This window comes from Antechinus flavipes, chromosome 3 (genome assembly GCF_016432865.1).
Source record: "Antechinus flavipes isolate AdamAnt ecotype Samford, QLD, Australia chromosome 3, AdamAnt_v2, whole genome shotgun sequence".
NCBI classification, from domain to species: Eukaryota; Metazoa; Chordata; class Mammalia; order Dasyuromorphia; family Dasyuridae; genus Antechinus; species Antechinus flavipes.
Window position 1 is genome coordinate 540771880 of NC_067400.1, and position 23775 is coordinate 540795654.

Here is a 23775-nt window from a genome sequence, read left to right on the forward strand (position 1 = left end):
TAATGTCTGTTCCAAACGTCATCATTCCTCAAACCTCTTGTGGCAGGCACTCTGCTTACCATTTCAGCCAAGAACTTTGCTTCATACTTCACACACACACACACACACACACACACACACACACACACACAAATTGTAGAAAGCTCCCTTTTAATCTCCTCCTCCTCATGTCATATTATTTAAACATCTCTTATCATCTCTCCCATTCACCCACATCTCACAGGAGCAGCAGGCTCTTCTTGCCAAGGCAATTCTTTCAATATATTCCCTTGATCCTTTTCTATCCTGTCTTCCCAGTAAATTACCCACTCTATCATCCCATCCTCTCACTAATTTTAAATGTCTTTTTATCTACTGGCTGCTTCCCTAATACCTCTAAATATACCTCCCTCATCCTTAAAAAACTAAAACAAAACAAACAAAAAAATTAAGCTTGCTTTGATTCAATGACCTCTGCTAACTACCATTCTAGCTCTCTCCTCCCTTCATGATTAAATTCCCTGAAAAAATCTACAGTTGATATTTATACTTCTTCTCTTGTCACTCATTTTTAAAGTCTTTGTAGTCTCAGTTAAGATATCATCCTTTAATTGAAACTTCTCTCTTTAAAATTGCCAATTATCTTTAAATTTTCAAATTTAATGTTTTCTTAATCCTCATCTTACAGTATTTCATCTGGTTGATTACTTTGCCCTCCCTGGATAATTTTCTTCTCTAACTTTTTATTATATATATTTTTCCTATTTTCCTTTTACCTGTCTACTTCTTTGCTGGATCTTTTTCATAATACACCCACTAATTGAAAGTGTCCCTTGAGGTCTGTCCTGCACCTTTTTCTCTTCTTCCTCTATATAATCTTACCTTTTCCATGGCTTTAATTATCATCCCTCTGAAAATGATCTAAAAAATTATTTATTTAATCTTAACCTCTCTTCCAAATTCTAGCTTCCAAGCTTATAACAATTTTTCTTATTGATAGCTTGAATTGGATGCTCTATAGGCATTGAAAACTCACCATATCCAAAATAGAAATCATTATCTTTCCTCCAAGCCCATCCTTTTGAACTTCTCTATTAATGTCAAAAGTGCCACCATTCTCTCAGTCACCCAGACTTTCATTTTTGGTGTCATTCTTGACTCCTCAATCACACTCACTCTACATATCCAATCTGTTGCCGAATCTTGTCATTTCTACTTTCACAGAATCTCATTCAGATACAAGCTCAAATATTGCAATAATTATCTAACTTATCTCATTGCCTCAACCATAAACCTTAGTTCTGATCATATAACTCTCCTATTCAATAAATTTTATTGCTTCCCTATTATCTTCAGTATCAAAAAGTCCCCATTTAGTTTTCAAAGTCCTTCACAATCTGGTTCTTTTCTTTGTTCAGTCTCCCCCAAAGGGAGCAAATCTCCCCTATATATAGTGTTTTTTTTTAATATATAGCTTTTTATTGACAGAACATATGCATGGTTAATTTTTACAACATTGTCTCTTCCACTCACTTCTGTTCCAACTTTTTCCTTCCCTCCCTCCACCCCATCCCCTAGATGGCAGGCAATCTCATACATGTTAAACATGTTAAAGTTATATATAGTCTTTAATACAATAATACTGTACGTGTTGATGTTTCTTATATGACTTCATCTTCCCACTATATTTCCATATGGGATGTGTCCATATCTGCAATACTTTCCTTTCTCATCTCCCTCTGATTTCCCTGATTTCCTTCAAGTTTCCATTCCAAGCTTACTTTATATGACTAAGTGTTTGCTTTCCTTTGTATCCCAGATCTTAGCCAGGCACATAGTAAGCATTTAATAAATGTTTGTTGATGAATTTCAACATAGCTGCCTCCCATAAAGTCTCTAGTCTCCTTATAAGATTTTGTACTTGAATCTATACTGTGTTATATGGCCTTATACTTTTTATTGTCCTCTATGATGTTTGGAACTTTGGATGGAATTTTATCAGTTTATAGAACTCAATTGAGGAACCTTCTTATCAACTCAGATGGTTAATTTCTCAGCAACTTATTAGCTCTGATTTACATATTCACTGAAAGGTAAATGATTCATTTAGGTTCATTATCCCAATATATATCAGGGTAGATCTTCTTAATCCTTAAGTTAGTTCTCTTTTCACTATTCCATGCTGCCTTCTGACTTACATAGTTGATTTTTAATTGCAAATTAAGTTCTTAATTTTTCCATATAAATCAACTTCTATCAGATTATGAAATTTTCAAAGGTCTGAATTAGGATGGTGGTTCTAAGAGTAGAGAGACAATGAAACACACAAGAGATATGAAGATACAAACAAGATTTAACAACACATTAAATATGTGGGCTGAGTGAGACTGACAAGTTGAGGATGTACTAAAATTCAGTCTGGGAGGCTGAAAGTACCCTTGACAGCAATAAAAAAGTTTAGAATATGGGAGAGTTTGGTCACCAAATAATGGATTTTTAAAAACATATTGAGTTTGAAATGGTTACTAAACATTTAGTTCAAAATATCTAATAGTCAGTTGGAGATAGGAAACTTTTATCTAATTATATCATTGATAGGTTCCCTACATTTGACTTACTCTCTAAGAGAAAGGAAACTGTTACTGGTGAATGTTTACTTTCTAATCAAACTGATTGTTCTATTTGTATTTATAGGAGTGTATGTATATACATATATACTGTGGACATATACATATATACATATATGTATAGATACATATATATTTGTGTGTATATGTGTACACACTTACAGTGACATGCCTACCAAGACAATATAGTATTTCTTCAACATAATCACCCTTAGGGTCCAAGTATTCCTAAGGCCTTCATTCATAGTAGCTTGCATAGAACTAATACTTGAATTAACCAGGAAATGTCTAGATACTACTTGGAAATTATATCCCTAAGGCTTCTATCTATTAAATTAGATAAATCCATTAATTATTTATCAAAGCACCAAGAAATAACCCAAGAAGAAGTGAGCAATAAAATAGACCCTTTCTTTTCATAGAGAAGTAGGTGATTACAGGCACAGAATGAAATATGCACTGTTTAATCTAGTCAATTTGGTTGTTTTGTTTTTGCCTTTACTTCTTAATTACAAAGGAAAGTTCTATTGGGAAAGAAGTTATTGGAAAATGATAGGAACAGACATAAATAAATAAAACATTAAAAATTAGAAGAATAGCATCACAGAAGATGAGAGTCTCAAGGTTTAACCAATGGCAGCAAAGAAAAATAGTTCAATTACTCTTGATTCATATAAACATTTCCAGGAAATAAGCAAAATGGGCAAGAAATAAAATAATTTAAGATCTAGACAAAGGGGCAGTTTGATGCAGTTTGCGCACACAGAAATCTTCACAGTTTTTGCTAATAATGACCCTTGAACCAACATATTCATAAAAACTCACCAAAAAAAGTACCCAAAAAAGACCTCTACTGATAAAGTAATCGAAGTAAATTTTATGGTTCACATGAAAACCCTGATCTAAACACATCAAATACTTGACACTTTGACATGCAAACCAAATTAATACCTTTTAATTCCTCTTATTTACTTCCATACAGCCAACCCAGGATATTTCCTGTATATATCCATGATTATCAACCAGAATTTATATATGGAGACTGTTACTTGCAGGCTCTGATAGTGTTTTCTATTCCTAAGCCTAAAATGTTTATAGCAATGGTTTCACCTGAGGTCCATGAACTCTCAAGGATTTTATGAACCAATTTCAAGTGATCCATGAATTTGAGAGGGGAAAAATCATAGCTTTATTTTTACTAATCTTTGGTTTATTTTGTATCATGTTGTATTTTTGTGTAATGTGGGCATGCCTGAGCATACTAAGTCGGGTAACATAAAGGAGAATAAAGTCTTCTGCCTCCCCTATCACATGGGTAGTGATAGCGTCCCTTGATTGACTCTGTGGGGTTAAGAGAAGGGGGGCAACAGAGACAGAAGAAGAAGAAAGAAATTTCGGGGAGAGACAAAAGGAAAGGAAAAGAGATACAGGAATAGAGACAGAAAGAGATATAGAAAAAGAAAAAGAAACAGAGACAGAGATGGAAACAGAGACAGAGAAAAAGAAATGCATAGAGACACAGAGGGAGGGAGAGAAAAAAAACAGAGAAAGAATATTTACTTACTTTTGAACATTTGATGTAATAACTAGTAGACTATAATCCCCTAAGGATAGTATCTTGTATCCCCAGTGTCTAGCACAGTACCTGTCACATAATGCCCATTCAGTAAATGCCTTTTGATTAACTGAGTACAAGTAATAGCTCCAAGATGCATGGCTGAGTCAATAAAAGGGTTCTATTACACACTATACCCCTAAATCATTTAGCTATTGCTATAAATTGTTTCTGAAAAAAACTGATCAGGTATTATATCCTGAATATATATATATATAGGCCCATTTTACTTATCTAATTATGGCTATTAATAGGGCTTATTTTTTATGTGAACATAGAACGAATATAGCTTAACTTTATATACTTCATGTTGCATAACATTCCAAGTTGATTAAGAGCACAAGATCTGCAACATGGAAGAAAAAGATACTAGGGAATGGTTTATTACTTGGGATACTTGGGAGAGAAGAAAGAGTGAGATGGAGGAAAAGAAAAAAAAAAAACAATTTCACCAAAACAAGCCATAGAATTACCATAATTAAAAAAAAAACTCATCTAGGCAATGCAGAATATAAAAGAAATTCTTAGTAAAATTAGTGTCAAAATGCAGGCAGGTTCATGGCCCTAAAGGTCCTTGAAATATAAATAAAGACAGAATGAATAAATATGGAAAACAAATTTATGGAATAAATGTGGAAACAAACTTAAGGCATCAGTTTATACTCATCCATCTTTCTATTTTCCTGAGCTTTCCCATATACTTCATATTTGGCTTGATGGGAAGAAAGAGGTTTCATTCTCTTTTGGAATAGAATTGTATAATTGAATTTTTTGAAGGTATCTAGGAGCCTGGATTAAAAAAAAAAAAAAAAAAAAAAAAAAACTTTTTTTTCTTATTTGGGGAAATCCAAGCAAAGCCTGATGGTCTTTGTTTCATTGTGGCATCACAAACTCCCTTCTTCAAGAAGAAAGGCAGAAGGTGCTAGACAGAGAAAGCATCCAAGACCATTAAAGGAAGAAAAAAAGAAAAAAAAAAAAAAGACCATCTTAGCAGGCAGGAAATAACTACTCACAGACATAGTATTCTTGTCTAAATCAGACATATGAATCATCTACTGATAAGGAAAAAAGGCCAAAGTCAATACCAATTTAAAAGAAAGAATAAAGATGAAATGTTGCACAAAATTGTAGTAGTTCCAACCCAACCATTTAAATATGCTGTCAACTAAAAAAAAATGAGATCTGGATAAATAACATCAACTACATTCCCATTTTTTAATTAATAAAAAAGTTGCCACAACAATGAAGCCAAAAGAACTCTTAAACCTTCTCAGTCAGCAAATACTTAATGTTCTTTAACAAAAATAGGACACCAGTTTAAAGTATAAACTCATTTGCCAAACATAGTAGATGATCAATGATAACAATCAATATCATTTCAAAAGACAGTGAAAAGCAGTTAAGGAGAAGGAAAGCTGCAAAAGTCTTGGGGTGATGTCCAACTAGACTTAATCATCCCAAAAGCATTTGGAAATTAAACAGGAAAGAGAGTCATAAAAAGGAATGAAGTAAGTCCATGGTAAACAATGAAGGGAAGATAACTTCGGAAATCTCTTAGCAAGAGGAGGGCCATAGGAGAATGAGTAAGATGGCAAAGGGTGTGAGTGAAACTGTGAGAAAGAATGATGGAAATTTCATTTTAATTAAGGAGGACTGAAAAATATTCCAAAGGTAGAGGGGTATTCCATTATGGGAAATAGAGAATTTATAATGTCTAATCTACAGAATTGGCACACACAGATGTCACTTCCTCTGAATGACTGTTGTACCTCCATGGACAACATCTTACCTTTGAAGAAAGGAAACTAAAGCCTTTGGGCACAACAGGCTGCTTGAAAGGAGAAAACACGGTAGGGGAGAAATAAGTGTAGAATTGAACCATTGGAAACACAGGGATTTGTATCCTGAAGCAATGCTTCTATCCTTCTTATCTGTCTCATGAATTTATATTTCTAAGAGTAAGACAGAAAAATAAAGGAGAAGGGAAAAGATCTTCAAGACAATTATATAGAAATTGTTTAGACATTTAGAACTTACTTGTTATTTTAGAAGTCCTAATTCCATAAAGAATAAAAGAAAGATAAGGAAAGAATAACTACATATATTCTTTACCAAAGAATAAAACTTTAGAATAGTTGAAAGAGAAGTAATGAAGTGAACAAAGTAAAGAATCTTTCCCAGAGAAAGAAACAGTAAAAGAAAAAATAACTAAGAAACAAAAGAAGTTGGGGAATTAGCAAGCAAAGTAAATGAGAGGAATGAATGAGAGAGTAAATAACCAATTTAATTGAGGGGAAGAGTATAACATGAGGGGGTAAAGAGAAGGGAAAATGAGATAATTAAAAAGAAAAAAGAAAAAATCATCAATAAGGTAAATAAAATTTCAAAACTAGAGAGTTGACAACATGGAAAGAATAGGGCTTGGGAAGAAAGTGAATAGAGCCTTTGGGAAGTTGTCTTAAAGTAATTTAGCCAATGCAAACTAATGTTGACAGTTAAATTTTCAGTATAAACTGAAATTTCATCTTAAAAATTGGCAAAAGATAGTAATCCAAATTTGATTTCTTATTTTATTAACTAGACTTTTAAAAGCTTAAGGCGTTTATAATACAAATAAAACTTAAAATGTATCATGAGCACAAATTTTTTAACAATGAGTCCAAGGCTAAACATTAATCAGAATACTCCAGAACAAAACAAATCCAGTAAGAAAGTATTGTTCTTGCTTTGTTTTAAGTTTCCATTGGTCTTTCTTTTTTCTTTTTTGTATTTAGTTTTAAATAAATAATAATATAAAAAGAAAGCATTGTTTTAAAAGAAGAATGGAACAATAAAAAAATAATAATAATCCTAATACTGAAAAAGAAATACTAGAAAGACAAATGGAGGAAAACATAATCCCACTTAACTTTTAATGTAAATAAATTAGACCATAGATGAGAGTTGTATTCAATAAGAAAGCAAAACCCCACAATCTGTTGCTTAAATATCTAAAAAGCAAAGATATACATAAAATAAATGCAAAAACCTGAGGGAGAGAACAGAGTGCATAAACTAATTGTGAATTAACTGAATCCCAATAGCAAGGAGTTGCAATCACCAAATAAAACAATGCAAAAACAAAAATTCACATTACAAAGATAAATGAGGAAATTACAATATGTTATAAAGGGAGGATAGACAAGAAACCAATATCAGTGCTAAATTTGCATATTCCTAATACCACAAAGTCCAAGTTCATTAAGAAAAATTAGTTGAATTGCAAGACATAGCTAATAATCTAAGAGTATGATATACTAATAGTCTTCATACCAATGAAAATTGGTACCCACTTTCAGTGAGCTTATATTCTACAAGAATATTACATGCTGCCTGTGGATTTAAGTAAAAATAAAGTATGTTTAAAGTAGCTACAAGTGAGAGAGTATGCTAATAACGGCAGAAATAAAAGAAAACCTTATGTAGAAGATGGTGCCTAGGCCTTGATTTTTTTCATAAGCTAAGTATGCTATGAGGCAAAAGAAAAACTAGAGTGTATTTAGGTCCAATTTTATTGGTTTATTTTATAAATAGTATTATTAAATAATTATTATACATATTATGTATATTATATATAATTATATATAATATATTATATATATATATAATATTATATACAATATATAATTAAATAATTATATGTTATTGGTTTAATGAAACCACTTAACTGCCCTGAAGGGTGGGTCTCTGTAAGAGGAGAGTTTTAGCGTTCACCCCAAAAGTCAAGGAGGACATGACCTAAATATACTCCCCTATCACATGGATAGTAATAGCGTCCCTTGATTGACTCTGTGGGGTTTAGGGAAGGAGGTCATAAAGGTCATAAAGGCAAGACAGGGATAGTTTGAATTGGGGAAAAGTCAAAAAGATTAACTGGAAAAAAGGATAACAATGAATTAAGATTAGAGAGGTAGGTAGGCGGGAGACATATTACAGAATCCTAGCCAATAGAACTTATATAATTGACATTAATGAATCAAACTCAAATAGAAATAATAGTCTACCATTTTCTATAGCAATGTGAATATTAAAATTATAATAATCATAGTTTACACTTACATAGATATTTACAATTTTAAAGGCCCTTTCAAAAACATTCATCTCAATCTCTTGAAAATTTGGTAAAACATGCTATTGCAACAGTGTATATACACAACAGTGGAACCAGGTAAAGATCTCTCAAAAAGTCTTATGAGATGGAGTAGGTCAGACCTTAGGCCCAAGTTGCAGGAAGTCACATGATCCCTAAGTCTAAGGGGCTTATGGGGCAATGTGTAGGACAGGGAGCGGCCTAAGCCGACCTGGGAAACATCTCAGCTCCCAACATGTGCTCATTGACCTGCTCAGCAGGAAGTAGTAGCTATTTAAATAGCAAAAGACTCAAGCATTTTCATTGGATAGACAAACAGGAAGTAACCATCATTGACCAATGGTCACCAATGTGGTCTGCTTCCTGTGGGTCATGTCACTTCCTGTAACTTTCTGTCACCCCGGGCCCAAGGCCTGATCTTCAGGCTCTAAAGACCACTGGGAGTAGGGATCATGTGACTTAGGCCTAGCCAATCATTGCCATTCATGAAGAAAGGTCCGACTCTGGGTCCACGCTTGAGGAAGTGGGTTTTAACAACCAAATGGGACACATTTGGGGTCACATGAGTTGTCCCAAAAAATGCCTTAGACCTACCTCCAAATCAAGGGGTAGTGATTTTACTAGGCTGCTAACAGAGGACTAAATCTTTAAGGGTTTCTGTCAATGAAAGAGGTTTTTAGCAATTCACAGAGAAAAAGACAAGTTCCCTAGTAGAACTCATAATTAACCAAGAGGAAGACATCATTAGGAAGAAGAGGTCATTAAGGTAATCACCCCTTGGCTGGCTAAATTTCTCAAGTAGTTTATCAGGTCTTTTATTGGGAATTATATAACTTGGCTTTCTCATTAAAGACAGTAATTGCGGAGTTGCTTAAAAACAAAGGACCCATTTAAGGCCAGCTGCTCCTGTGGGTGCTCCTTCATGTTTGCCTGAAGGAATAACTAGACTTCCAGGTTGTATTTCTAATTCAGACTTTTTGTCCACTTCTGTCTAGTTGCTCCGGACCTTCGGACCCCAGCCCAAAGGATGTAAATTTTGATTTTCATTGGGGACACCTTGAAAGATATCTTGGGGCTTAAGGACTAGATTTCTTTCATTAGAATCATGCCTTAAATCCAACTCATTCTGACTCTAATTGAATAATAGTAAGTCTCAGTCCAACTCCATTATTTGGTCCCAGGCGGTTCACAATAAAGTAAATAGCAGTTGTTTCTGTTTTGTCCGAAATCCTAAGTGTTTTCCCCTCTCAGATTGATTGTTTTTATTAGGTAAAAGATATTCTCTGCTTCATTTCTTACCTAGCCTTAATCAGTGAATGAGCATTGCCACAGTCTAATGGAGACCGGGGAAAGGCTCCTACTCCCACTATATCCACAGCCATCTTCACTCGTCCTGATCTATATTTAGATCTGGACCCTTATGTCTCTGTAGGAGAAAGTGAGGCTGGTGACTTTGCACAGCCCTCCCTCATTTAAATCCAATTCATTTACAAGTCATGGCATCACCTTCCTGACAAACACAAACAGCAGCCGCTCCTGGAAAAGAGTCTGCATTTTTCGGTTCTGTTTGAGTAAAAAAATATATAAAGATTTTAATTGTTTCTAAAGCAAGTCATAGTCAGTTAGCAAGAAAATTAATCAAGTATATCTCACTTATCATCTTAATACATGAAGATACTGATTGGTGCATTTGAAATTCTGACTAGTTAGGGATGTCAGAATTCTTTTTTAAGAGAAGTAGCATTGTATAATTCATCTTTCCCCTCTTTTAGTAGTAAGATATCTCTGAAAACAAGGAGAGGAGTAGGGGGAGAGATAGATTTTCAATTAAATGTAGTTAGCACTTTAATACACCTATCTTTAAACATCACTTCAATTAAAGGAAGGGACTTACTTTAAAACAAAACATTACTGATAGCATGTTCTCTGGCTCTTTCTGTCCCTTTCAGTGTCTCTGTCTCTCTGTTTCTGTCTGTCTACCCCTCTATTTCTCTCAGAATATATGTAATTTAACTACAACAGAAAATTATCTTCCCCCATTGATAAATGCTCAGAATACATGAATAGATAATTGTTAGATAAATAGCTATAGTCATATAAAAATGCTTTAAATCATTATTGATGAGAGAAATGCAAATTAAAATAATTCTGAGTTATCACCTAACACCTATCAAATTGGCTAAGATGACAGAAAAAAAAAAAGGAAAATAAAATTGAAGGAGATGTGGGGAAAACTGGGACACTAATGCATTGTTAGTAGAATGATTGGTGAATTTGAAGGGGGAAACGCTGAAACTGTCCTCCTTGACTTTTGGTGTGAACTCTGAAACTCTCCTCTTACAGAGACCCACTCTTCAGGGCAGTTAAGTGGTTTCATTAAGATTGGCCCAGGACCACTCCCTACTTAGCTTGAACTTAAGTGGTCTCATTTAGCTGGAGATCTGGACCTGATATTTCTCCTGAGTAGCTGCACCCTCTCTCTATTGAATTGAAAATTAGTCCAGGAACACTCTTAGTAGCTGGAACTTAAGTGGTCTCATTCAACTGGAAATCTAGGCCTGGGGGCACTGACAACATTGAAGGAATCTCATTTGATTGAAACCCCTTCTCAGAGTTGGTATAAAAAAAGCAATTTTAAACTCATTTTCTTGCAGAGGTCTGAAATAGGATTTATGTCATGCCAAGGGACCTCTCCTCTAAGCACACCTACTAAGACTCCTCCCCTCTCCCCACACTGTGAAGACATTCTCTTCTCAGTGATAAACCCTTTTTATTTCTCTGCTAAGATCTCTATTTCCTTACCAGGACTTTGCCACTGAGAAAGTCTGCCTTCCTACAAAAGCTGACTTCTCTGTGCCAATAAAACTTCCTTTTTGCCACTAATATTTCCAGTTCATGAATTCTTTCACACTGAACCTGAACCAACCAGAAGGGGATTCTCACGTTTCAACTCTCTGCCCTGCCACTAATCGCATCAAATTGACCTAACCATTCTGGGGAGCAAAACAAAAGTGATTAGCTAAGTGGATTAAAAATCAAAATCCTAAAATATGTTGCTTATAATGAATGGGACCAGGGAAGATTTCTCAGAACACTGTAGGATACAGGAGGTCAGACCTTAAGCCTAAACTGCAGGAAGTCACATGCCCCCAGGCAGTAGATAGTGGTGTTGACCATTGGTCAATGCTTACTTCTTTTTCAATCCATTCAATGAATTTAAAAATCAACAAGAAGGGTAAGAGGGTACACCCACATCTTTTCTGCTATATAACCCATTTTCTGCTTCTGCCATGTGCCATGCTGGATTGTCTAGTTGATGTGTTTGGACCACTTCTTGCAAGAATTGAATAAATGCTTTCTGTTTGTATCTAGAAATGCCGCTGAGTAGTCAGTTTGGGTAAGGATGTCTAGCACCCTGTTCCACACAATAACAAATATATCTGAAGCAAAGAGATACACACAGAGTAAAGGTAATAGGTTGGAGCTGAATATATTATGCATCAGTTAAATTTTTTTTAAAAAGCAACAAAGTATTCCTGATGTTAAACAAAGTAAAAGCAAAACTAGATTAATTAAAAGAGAAAGGAAGAAATATCTTCTTTACCTTGCTAAAAGATATCATAAGTGATATCAATACCAAATATATGTGTACAAAGTAGTATGGTACTCAACTTTTAGAAGAAAAGTTAAATAGACAGCAAAATTATACTTTTGAGAGACCTCAACCTCTCCTCTCAGAACTTGATAAATCTAACCACAAAATAAAAAATAAAAAGTTAAGGTGAGAATTTTATAAAAGTTAGATGTGATAGATCTCTAGAAAAAATTAAATGGGAATAGTAAGGAATATATCTTTTACTCAATGGTCCATGGCATTTACCCCACCCCCACCCCCTGCAAAAAAAAAAAAAAGTGACCATGTATTAGGGCATAAAAATCTCATAATCAAATACAGAAGGCAGAAATATTAAAAGCATCCTTTTCAGATGTTAATGGAATAAAAATTCCACACAATAAAGAGCCATGAAAAGATAGAATAAAATTAATTGGAAATGAAATAATATAATCTGTAGTAATGAGTCAAATAACAAATTATAGGATCAATAACTTAATAAAGAAAATTACCATAATGAGACAATATAACCAACATTGATAGCATGCAATCAATTTTCAATTCTTAGATACTATGAAAAAACTTGCTACAAATAAATAAATTTAAATTTATAAAGAAATTGAGTGGCTATCAATCCCTTATCAAGTGGGGAATGATTGAATAAGTGATGATATATGAATGTAATGGAATAATACTGTGCAATAAGAAATAATGAGCATTATTAAGAAATAATGTTATTTTCAGAAAACCTGAAAAGGCATGAACAATGCTGAAGTGAGCAGAACCAGTAGAACATTGTACACAGTAATAGCAACATTGTGTGATGATCAACTATAATGGACTTACTTCTTCTCCAAGACAATTCCCAAATATTTATGATGAAAAATGCTATCCACATCCAAAGAAAGAAATAATGGATTCTGAATGCAGAGCAAAGCATATTATTTTTACTTTATTGTTGTTTTTTTTTTTTTGTTTCTTGTAGTTTTTTCCCTTTTATTCTGATTCTTCTTTCCCAACATAACTAATGCAGAAATGTATTTAACATAATTGTGAGCATATAACCTATATCAGATTGCTTGCTGTCTGGGAAAGGAGGAAAGAAAAAAGGGAGAGAGGAAAACATGTAATTCAAAATCTTATAAAAATTAATGTTAAAAATTATCTTTAAATGTAATTGGAAATAATAAAATATAATGAAGTGGAAAAAATAAAAACATTCTGAGAAGAAAAAATATTTAAACAATTGTCTCAACCTGTAACTAGGGAAAAACAAAATTAGGAAGGAAGGAAGGAAAAAAGGAAATAAGGAAGGAAGAAGGGAGGGAGGGAGGGAGGAAAAGAAGAGAAGGAAAGAAATTATCGAGTATAAATAATGTCCTCAAGTCAAATCCATACTTGGAGACCAAACCAAGAAAACAGATCTCATAAGCTCCACACGCTCCATTACCATTGACAATGTGAATGACAGCTCTCTTCTGACTTTAACTTGTTCTTTTTCCCTGACATAATCATTAAAAAGCAAAGGCCGAAAAACCTTTATATCCCCCAGGGTAGGACAGAAGAATGAAACACAGACATCATCAGAACTTTTCTTCCTAGACTGATTATATCCCCAGGGAAAGATATCTAATCATTTCTGAAAGCTGCAACTTATCCCAACTTTTTCCCTTACATGGAGTAAACAAAATCATCCTTTTGTGATGTTCTATCAGATTCTCTAGGCTGTCACACAAAGAGTAGTCCAGATTGTAAAAACACCGGTGAGAACCTAGATGAAAACCCTGTATTGGGATGAAGAGATATGGATTCTTGTCATGGTTCTGTTTCCTCATGTATAAATATGGGCTTCATTAGAAAGATAAATTTTAATCTGAAAAGGACCTCAAAATACATATATCCCAATCCATTCATTTTACAGATGAGGAAACTGAGGCTTGCCTTGTTTACTTCATAGTTCTACTTTGGAATCAAATAAGAACACATATAAAATCTCTTTTTTATTATAAAATTTTATGTGCCTATCAAGTCAAGTTGGCAAGTACTTATTAAGCATTTATTATTTGCCAGACACTGCATTAAGGTATAGAAATTCAAAGAAAGGCAAAAGACACTGCCCTAATAGACCTTACAGTCTATGGAAGAGAGAACATGTAAATACCTATATATATACAAGATATAGACAGAACACATTTGAGATGATGTCAGAAGACACTAAAATTAAAGAGAATAGGGAACTTCTTGCAGAAATAGGGATGTTAGCCAAGACTTGACAAAAACTAGAAAAGCTAGGACACAGAGATGAGGAAGAAGAGAGTTCCATGATTGCACTATCTATAGTGAGATAAAAGATAACTAAAGCAGTTACTGTCACTGGTGAATGTCCCAACCATTGATTTTTCATGCCTAGTCTTTCTCAATCCAATGATATGTTTATTCATTAACCATGTCCTGTCCACCTTTTACCTTTCCCAATCTCTGGAGCCCCCAGTATCTGCAATCTTCCATTTCAGATTATAAAGTTCCAGTTATCTAATTGATTAGTGTCTCCCAGCTTGATCAGACTTATCTGATCACAATTCCTCCTGTCCCTTTATAACCTCTGAGCTGTTCAGTTATTCGATTTTTCATGACCCCAGACATTCCTGAACCACCCTGAAGCATGAACCTAGGAATTACAGTGAAACTTTGTTATGACCATGTACTACATCACTGAAACAACCACAAAATCATTATGAACTCCTAAAGACCATCTTGCCCCAGGCTACCAATTATCAGATATTGTACAGATTATTTCCCTTACCAGTTAGTCTCAATCCTGTTTTGGATGTGTCAGAGTTCAAGTGTGAGGGAGGTGGGTGGGCTACCCTGATATTTTTTCCTATTTCCTTAACCATGCTCCTTTCATTATCTTCAGGTAATCCATTTTAAGCCATATTGTCTCCATTTAAGCCTTTTCTGAGATATACAAAATGAAAAAGTCTATTGTTTTCAGAATTTTCTTCTCCAAATCCTCTTTGGCCATAGCAACAAATACTAATAGTACTTCATAACATTATGATTTCCATTTTTCAGGTGAGAAAACTAAGTCTCTAAGATGATCTGTAATTTGTCTTAAGTTACAAGTCTATTTAGTGTTGGAAGCAAAGTTAGAATTCAGGTCTTCCTCACTCCTAGACCCTTATTCCTTCTATAATGCTATTCCAAAATAGTTCCCTGCTTTTAAGAATCTTTCAATCTGAGGCATACAAGACTGGTAGCAACATAGATCCTGGCACAGAACATATATTTAAAGGGAAAAAAAAAAAAAAAAAAAAACTTTGAACCCAAACTTAAATGGACAGGATGCTTAAATGGATCTAAAAATTATTTTCTATGCCTACCTAATAAATTGTTCATCAGGGATGTATTGGATGTTTCCCCCCCCCAGGTCAATTAATATTCCTTAAATTTCAGTCCAGTGGATTACTTGACCATTTGACATTCCTTTCTCTTGCTACATGACAAGTTCACTTCCTTTTCCAATGGTGTACTTTCAGAATAATATTTTTGTGACACTTTTTATACAGACATTATTGGTGATATATCACAGACTATTTACACCAGCCTTTGATCTCCCCACTGCTATGTGGCTTGCTCATTATATTGATTTTTCAATGGTTGAAATTCTATTTGATTCAAAGACATGCAGCATCATTGGTATAAAATTGGCATTTGAAATATGAAGTTTAGAGGAAGTCAGAGAACATGTACTGATTTTGAAGATAGAATAGAAACTTTGATTTTGAATAGGGAGGTTCAAAATTAAATTTTTGTTCAAATGAGGGGATTTCAATGAGGTTTTTTGGAATTGGTACACAGGTTAAATAATGCTTCAATAGATCTGAAATCTCATTCCCCCATCCAGTGTATATGGCAATTCCCTATGATGACACATTCACATCTTATTCAAATCCTCCCATAAATCTGCCAAAGGACCAACCATGACCAATATATGAAAATTACTTGATTATTGATTGTTTCCATCATATCATTTTTAAAAACTTTTTAGAATTTTGAAATTTAGTTGACTGTTTTACATTCTTTAAATCCTAGTCTTTATATTTTTGATAATTAGGACAACTGTTGCTTTTCTCCAGTCCTTCAACTCCTCTCTCCTACTTCAATATCTCTCAAAAACAACTGACTATGACTCAGCAATCCCATTTTCCTGTTCTTTTCTTATTCTGAGATGATGTTCATCTGGCCCTGGTTGTTTTAAATTCATAAGACTTACACAGAATAATAAAGTTATGCAGACTACACAGGAATTCCAATCTGCATGTGATTTAAATGTCTTTAGCACAGTTTAACATGATAATGGCTAATATTTATCAACTATAGATCTATAATCTGGGTGCTTTTTCTTTAGATAACTTTGCTTAAAGCTATGATATACCATTTTCAGGTAGCAGTACAACACCTAATCAACCAGCAGGCATTTATTAAGCACCAACTATTTTCCACACACTATATCATGCACTGAAGATTCCAGAAAATAAATAAATAAAATAAACAGTTTCTACCCTCAAGAATTCGATTAAATACACTAGAGATGGGGGAATGCTCATACCATGAGATTTCAGATCTATTGAAGCATTATTTAACTTGTAAAATTCCAAAAAAAAAAAAAAATTGAAATCCCTTCATTTGTACAAAGAAATTCTTTGAACCTCCCCATTCAGAATCAAAGTTTCTATTCTATCTTCAAAATCAGTATATGTTCTCTGACTTCCTCTAAATTCCATATTTCATGGCAAGCAATAGATTCACATGAAATATATGTAAAACACATAAGGTTAAAAGGGAAGGCTCTAGCAGCTAGTCATGGATATAAAAATCATATAGTTCAGACTAGAAAAGAGAACAGTGACTGAAATCTAGATTTTAGGTCATAAATGTTATAGATCACAATTACCAAAAACCAATTAAAAGGGATAAATATAAATACATTTAATAATATCTTATTTAAGTCTATTATTAGAATATTATAAAAATAAATAAATATATTAGATACAATTCAGAGACTTTCTAATCAATTTTTTTCTACTGTTGTTTTAAATTCTGGTTCTTTGGCAAAAGTACTTTTTTGTCATTTGTCCCCAGTCTTCAGCCTCAAAACAACCTTGAGTTCTATCATAATCAATTACTTTAACTGATTTAAGGAAATGATTTTTATTGTTTCCCAAGTAATAAAAAATAAAAACAACATTTTTCATGCATTCTAGTTATGTAGGTCTTCCTTACTCTATCTCCATTTCATCCTCTCTTCATGGTGAAGAACAAAAGAAAGGAAAAGTACCTTACAGATCATATCTATGTTGACAATTTTATAAAAGCCCAAGCATGATATACCTTCTATAGTGAAGATTTCTCAGGCATTTTCCTTTTAAAAAGAAAAAATTTTAAGACATCCCTAAAGCTTCCTCCCCATTTTGATTTACACCTTATTTACCATGATTTTCTAGTCTTTCTCTGAGGTTGTCTCTAGCAACTGCCTAGCAATGGACTCAACTCACCACTGTCTTTGATGGAAACTTCCCAGAATCTGTTTTCTGCAACAGCTTGTATTCCTTACATAAAGCACATCTTTTGAATAGAATATTTTAAAAGGTTTTGAACAAAGATTTAAATTCACTTCATAAAACTAATCCATTATTTTACAGGTAGAATGATTTTATAATCTGAAGATCTGGATTTGAGACTTAGTTCTGACATTTTCTTCATGTGTGAATATGGAAAGATCATTTGACCTCTCTGAGTATCCATTTCCTCCTGTGTATAATGGTGAGAAATAATATTTGCATTACTAAGTTCAATGAATTATTGAGCAGAACTTGTTACATGTGATAGAAATGCAAACTTATTTTCATCATCATCATCAAACATTAGCACTAATCAGGTAAAGAATATGTTTTCTTTTTCTTTCTCTATTCATTTGCTTTTGGATAATGAATTTTCCCCCACCCATTATTTTTCATTAACATCTAGTCTTTCAGGTATCATTGTTATAATTAGTTGAGGAAGTATATACTTTGAATATAAATACTACAAGAAGTATTCTGGACAGACTTAGAATAATTTTGACCTTGGAAACCTGGACTGAAAAGCTTAAGGAGGGACTGAGATTGAACTAGGCTAATGAAGCTATTACACTATATTCAACCAGATCAAACTATTCATTTATTCAATTGACATTCAATTGATCATTAATAATGAAAAACATACTGTCTGACAGATACCAAACTAGGTCCACAATGAATTTTTTTTGAAGTAAGGTGAATCCCATTTATGAGGTAAAATCACTCCATCTTATTTGTGAGACATATTAGTTTGGAGATAGCATTGAATTAATATTATTATTTCAATAATTCATTATTTTATCAGTATAGTTTCTCCTTTTGTAGATACACATCAAAATGATAGTCCCTCCAAATCTTAAAAAGTTTCAGGATTTGCTTAAATAGTGTTCAGGATTCAGAACAAAGGAATCAATGTTATCTTCTCCTTTTTTCTAGGTATTTCAGAAAGTAAATCAGAGAATTCAGGATTATCCAAAAGAATTCCATTTCTGGTGTCTGACCCACTGGCAATGAGCCTCTCCAAAATTTCTATTCTGATCATCATACAGTCATTCTATAGATCCATATTCAAACTATTTCTATCTTAGAAAAAAAACAGAAATTTAATCTTCAAAGGCATAATTTTCAAAAAGTCAGGGTCAACTTCATGCCAAGATATAGCATCTGTGTAGGATTAAAAGAGAGAATTCAATATTTAGATGACAGATGCTGTAGAACTCAATTTCTTAAACTGTAATTTGCATCCCCATGGGGGGGGGGGTCTCATAACTGAATGTGGTGATCATAAAATTATGATTTATTATCAGTAAATGTTTTATTTCTATATCTATATATCCGGGGTCACTTAAAAACTCAGGTGTTAGTAGAAAAAGTTTAAGAAACCCAGCTATGGAAGAACCTACCATGTGTTTGGAAATAGAGAAGACACAAAGATAATTAAGAAAAGATCTTTGTCCTCAAGGAACTCTGAATCTATTGGTTTTATGAGTATAATTATTAACCCTTTGTTATGGAGTAAAGACTAGAGGGGAAAAGAACTTTAGAAATTGGAGTTTGGGCAAAAGGAAAAATTTTAAATGTCTAAAATTATGTGAAAGATTGTCAGAAATCACAAATAACAAGAGAAATTCAAATTAAAACATCTCTTTTATTTCATGTCCAATAAACTAGCAAAGATGACAAATGGTTGGAAAAATTTATGTTGGAGGATCTGTAGAAAGACAGGAACATTGATTAATAGACAGTGAAAATGTCAATCGAGCCAACCATTCTAGAAAACAATTTGGAATTATGTTAAGAAAATGACTGAAATGCCTTTAATCTTTTGCCCAATTGTAGACATATTCCTCCAAGGACTTTAAGGATAGAAAGAGGGAAAAAAGCCCCACATGCACCAAAATATTTAGTCTCACTTTTTGTAGCCACAAAGCTTAGAAACAGAGTAGATGCCCACTAGTTGGGAAAGTTCTATATAGATCTACTTTTATATTACTATGCAAAAAAAAATAAATATTAAAAAATCAAAGAGGTAGAAGCCATGATAAGAGATTTCAAGTGATTAAAAAAGTGAAGACAAACCACTATAATACACTATACATAGTAATGACATGGTGAATGGGAAGAAACAAAAATACCACATTATAGCCATTTGCAATCTCAGTATTCATGATTTTGTTAAATAACATTTCTGTCTCCCAGACACAGTTACTTTAAGATCATAGTGTGCTATCTCTCATTGCCAGACGGGCTGCCCTAGAACAAAGGAATCAATGTTATCTTCTCCTTTTTCCTAGGTATTTCAGGAAGTAAATCAGAAAAATTTTAGCATCCTGGCCCAGATGCCCTGAAGAAAATCGCAACTAGAAGGATAATCAAAAAACCTAACTCCTGTGCAATGATAATCCTGTTCTGCCACAGAGAAGAGATGAAAAAATGCTTGCCTTCCCGAAGTGGGAGACTATGATTGTAGAACATTGAGTGTTTGATTAAGTTGATTGGTTTTGCTTAACACTTTTATACTTCTTTTTCTTTTTTTGTTATATGGGATTGCTCTCTAGGTAGGAGTTAAGGGAGGAATATGTGTGGAAGTAAAGATGACATAAAAACAATAGATACTAAGATTTTTTAAATAAGAATTAGAGATTAGAGATCTTGGGTAAGAGAGAGGAGTAAAAAGTGGAAATGAGAGAAAAGATAATGGTAAGTAAAAAGCAATATATGTGTATATAAATATATATACACATACATATTTGTCCAAAAATGTATCCAAAGGAAATGGAAGCATATTGGATACGATCCCAGAGGATACCACACCAAAAATTTCCTGAAATTTTCCCACTGGCAATTTTCCATTGCTACTATCTAGTTCAGTTCACACACTGTGTCATTTCAGCTTCTTAAAGTCTTGAATTCTTAGAAATAATTCCCTTTCTAACAGATATCTCAGCAAAAAGAGAATCTACCCTGACTGAGTCCTTTCCCCTCTTCTCTAAGCACCATCTATCTGTTTGGAGAAATCCCTTTATATGACTGATCCCCACTTTCTTTTTTTTTTTGAACATACAATATTTATTTAAAGCCGATATTATCAATATATTTTGTTTCCTTTTATCACATACATCTCCCAATACACCCTTCTGTATTTTTAATAGCTTTTTATTGACCAAACATATGCATAGGTAAATTTTACAACATTGTCCCTTGCACTCACTTCTGTTCCAACTTTTCCCTCCACCCCCTCCCCTAGATGGCAGGCAGTCTCGTACATGTTTAACATGTTTAACATGTAAAAGTATATCTTAGATAAAATATATGTGTGCAGATCCGTACAGTTCCCTTGCTGCACAAGAAAAATTGGATTCAGAAGGTAAAAATAACCTGGGAAGAAAAACAAAAATGCAAGTAGTCCACATTCATTTCCCAGTGTTCCTTCTCTGGGTGTAGCTGATTCTGTCCATTGTTGATCAATTGGAACTGAATTGGATCTTCTCTTTGTTGAAGAAATCCACTTCCATCAGAATACATCCTCATACAGTATTGTTGTTGAAATATATAATGATCTCCTGGTTCTGCTCATTTCACTCAGCATCAGTTCATGTAACTCCAACCCTCTCTGTATTCATCCTGCTGGTCATTTCTTACAGAACAGTAATATTCCATAACATTCATATACCACCATTTACCCAACCATTCTCCAACTGATGGGTATCCACTCAGTTTCCAGTTTCTGGCCACTACAAAGAAACCTGGCACAAACATTTTGGCACATACAGGTCTCTTTCCCTTCTTTAGTATCTCTTTGGGATATGATCCCAGTAGAAACACTGCTGGATCAAAGGGTATGCACAGTTTAATAACTTTTTGACCATAGTTCCAAATTGCTCTCCCGAATGGTTGGATTTGTTCACAATTCCACCAACAATGCATCAGTGTCCCAGTTTTCCCGCAACCCCTCCAACATTAGTCACTTTCTTTTCCTGTCATCTTAGCCAATCTGACAAGTGTGTAGTGGTAGACTGATCCCCACTTTCAAGATTTTTCTTATTTGACTTTCCTTTTGTTAGTCCTTTCTAACTATTCTCATACCCCTTAAACTTTCAACTTGCATTAAATCATATTAGCTCTCTGATTTCAAGGTTTAACAAACCTCGTTTTCTTTCTCTCTCTCTTTTCACCTCTGTACAACCATTTGCATTCTCAAAACTCATATTTTCATTTAATAAAACTTCTGCCTCTCAGACAGTATTCTTCTCAGGTTATATGTTTTGGGGACTATAAATCTTTCATTGACAGAGGCAGAAGGAACCAATGCTGTCTCCTCTTCCTTTTCTAGATTTTTCTCATGTGTTTCTGCGGTTGGTTTTTGTTTTTAATTAAGTGGCCCAGAACAATTTGAACAACTTGGCTCAACTATCCTGGGAGAAGTAAAAACTTGTGAATCAGTCAATAAATATTTATCAAGCACCTACTATATGCTAGCTACTATACTAAGTGCTGAAGATACAGATATGAAAAAAAATTACATGCTCTCAAGGAGCCTGCAATTTAATGGAGGAAGATAACCCACAAAAAGAAACTGAAAATGTGGAACAAAGATAATAGAAGGTACCTGGCAGGATGCAAAGAAGTACAATTGGATGAGAAAGAGGAGATACCTCATCATGGTACCTTCCTTAATTGGAGGTTTGGGGAGGAGCTCATTCTTTTGCCCTCCAAGCAGAATGCCAGCCACAGGATCTACTAGTGAGATATGAGTTTCAGGGCTGATGCGATTTTTCAGAATGTAGAGGCTCTGGGGAATAATGGAGAAGTTCAGAGGAGAACAGAAAGATTATTTTTGAAATAATAATATATTCCTTCAGTCCCAGGACCCAGGAGAAATTGCTGATGGGAGAGGAAAACACACTGCCCAATTATTGAAGAAGAGAGGAGATAAATGATTAATAAATGTTAGAATCCTTACAAAGTGATGTCAGTTGCCTAATTTAGCATGATACTTAGCAAATTCTCTAGCTCACTAATGTATTTAAGTACTCATTGGAGTTCACACTTTTGGGAGATTCACAAGTCAGAAACCCACAATCCCATTCTCAGAGGAGGAGTCAACCTTTTATACCGAGCATAAAAAGAGCTTCAGTGAGCCAGTCAGGGTCAGTTCAGAAGAAGCCCACTCTTGGAGGTGAAGCCAGATTCATTCAGCCCATCTCACACCACCGTGGTGGCAGGCTCTCTTCCTTTGCTTCTCCACTGAAAGATAGGCCTCTAAGAAAGCTACCTGGGCCCAAGGAAAGAGACAAGACTTGGAAGGAGAAAATAAACGTTTGGATTTTATCAGCTGGCTGCATTTGGAGTGATTATTACTCTGAAAGGAAACTAAGGCTGCCTCCAGAAAACCTCCCCAAGAAACCTGCTCCCGGAAAACCATTATATTTTAAAGAAGAGAACACTACAAGTATGTCATTACAACCTTGAAAGAAGGAGAGAACAGAAACTTGAATACAATGTATAAACAAAGTGTTCTTATAACCCCACTGCCCATAAGCCTCTCATGTAAAAGGCCTGGAATTGTGAGAAGCAAATGCAAATAAAGTTTAATACTGATAGAAGCAAAGTTTTTATTTTGTAATTATCTCAAAGGGTCTTTTCATGTGAGAAGAACTATTTTGTCATAGAACTATTCCCCTGGGAAAATGAACAAGCACCATCTGCTGGAGGCTGAAGGGAAAGGCAGAGCTATGGAAGACATGTTCCAGCATTTAAATGATCATTTTTTGAAAGCTGAGGAAAGTTTTCGAGTGACAGAACTTCAGAGCAAAAAAAGCCAGCAATGGAGTGGCTACTTCCTAAGAACCAAAGGGAGCATCAGAAAGGAAAGTGGAAAGAAACTATGGAGCAAAACAGGGTGATCAATACTAAAGAAATAGCCTCTAGCACTCTTTGGGAAAGGAAGAAAGCGCCTGCTGAGAGCAAAGGAAGGGCACATGCAGTGCTACATGGACTGTCAGAAGGACTGAGGTTAGACACCAAATTTATTCTACCCCTTTCGGGAATGCCAGATAGGGCAATACTGTGAATCATCAAGACTGCACAAATCCTAGGGGCAAAGGGTGCTCACTGATGTATATTATTGCTTTCTATGAGCTAAGCTACAAGTGCTTTCTGGGTCCATTAACTCAGGGATTGTTTAATGT

General features: G+C 34.2%; 1 long non-coding RNA gene across 1 annotated transcript; it reads left to right on the forward strand.

The window, feature by feature from the left end:
* Positions 1-2005: 2005 nt before the first annotated feature.
* Positions 2006-20095, forward strand: LOC127558075 (uncharacterized). The gene is made up of 3 exons (XR_007952718.1): positions 2006-2072; positions 17669-17789; positions 19879-20095. It is a non-coding gene; the product is annotated as an uncharacterized LOC127558075 (long non-coding RNA).
* Positions 20096-23775: the final 3680 nt, after the last annotated feature.